Source organism: Penaeus monodon, chromosome 23, assembly GCF_015228065.2.
Source record: "Penaeus monodon isolate SGIC_2016 chromosome 23, NSTDA_Pmon_1, whole genome shotgun sequence".
In the NCBI taxonomy this organism is placed as follows: domain Eukaryota; kingdom Metazoa; phylum Arthropoda; class Malacostraca; order Decapoda; family Penaeidae; genus Penaeus; species Penaeus monodon.
The window spans coordinates 41,772,284-41,773,642 of NC_051408.1; the positions used below are offsets into that span (position 1 = coordinate 41,772,284).

General features: G+C 39.3%; 1 protein-coding gene across 1 annotated transcript in view; it reads right to left on the bottom strand.

The window, feature by feature from the left end:
- The window catches only part of LOC119588089 (alpha-catulin-like), a gene marked incomplete at both ends in the record, with an annotated part of 86,154 nt that overhangs the window by 83,897 nt on the left and 898 nt on the right, over positions 1 to 1,359 (bottom strand).

A 1,359-nucleotide genomic window follows, 5' to 3' on the forward strand; every position in this document is an offset into this window, starting at 1 on the left:
AAACGATAACATTCTTTGACGTTCCCCAGACTCACCACCTGTGCTGAGCTGTGTCCTCGTTGCTATGGAAACGGTGGAGATAGGTAGCATCCCCCTCGCCTCCTCCTCTTCTTTCTCTTTCTTCTCTCCTCTCGTTCTTCTCTTCTTCCGTTTTTATTTCTGCTTCAAACTTTTTTTTATCTTCTTTTTTCCTTCTTTCGTCCTCTTTATTCTTCCTACTTCATCCTTCACTCTTTCTCCTTTTCGTTCTTCCTCCCCTCTCCTCCTTTCTCTCATATTCCTTCTCCTCTATCCCTTTCCCTTTCTCCCTTTCTCTTTCCTCCTTCACCTTTTTTTTACCCCATTTCCTCCTTTTCCTTATTTTCTTACGCATTTACGCACTGGCTTATTCACCTATTTACCGCTTTATATATCTATTCATCTATTCTATACTAATAAAATGCACAGAAACAGAGCAAGAGAAAAAAACTCATCTTATTCGTCGATTCACTCATCCGCTAAGCTACATTATTCATCCTTGTGTTCACCGATTCATCTGCTACCTGTATTAATTCATTCAGTCACCTAATTAATCTACTCACCTGGTTACTTACTCACATAACTAATTCACATGTCATCCTCACCTGATTCGTCAATTCATCCAGCCAGGTAAGTTTCTCATTCATTCATTCACTCACCTACCGCCCTGTCCTCATATATGCACTGAATTACCTGAAGGATGGATAAATGTATATAAGTCACCTCACCTTATTCACTCATTTATTCATTCTATTAATTAATCATCCATTTCTCTCCTCTGCCTCTTTCACATGTCTGTCTATCCGTCTGACCAATCATTTCATTCATTTGAATCATTCTAATTATTATTTTATTTATCTATAAGTTTATTTGTATCTAATCAATTCACTCATCTATGTGTCATTCATTCATCCATCTATTTGTCATTTTTTTTCCTATATTCAACTGATAAACATGTTGCTTTTGCTCTCATCCGTCAATCTATTCATCGAATCACTCGTCTAATTATGAAATTCTTTAATCCGCTTTGTACATTCACCTGGTTTCATCCATTTACTCACCTTCGTTCACCCATGAATTACTTGTGGCTCATTCCGTTCCTTTACTCATCCATGCGACTCACCTGCCGCCTTCACCTCATCCCCTCACTCACCCACTTGACTCATGCAGACGATTCACCAATGTTCTGTGACTCATCCATACGACTCATCCAGGTGACTTACCTGCCGCCTTTACCTCATCTCCTCACTCACCCACTTGTCTCATTTATTCAACCCGTTTTTTTACTCATCCATTAAAACTCATCCAGGTGAGACTTACATGCCGTCCTGACCTCATAAC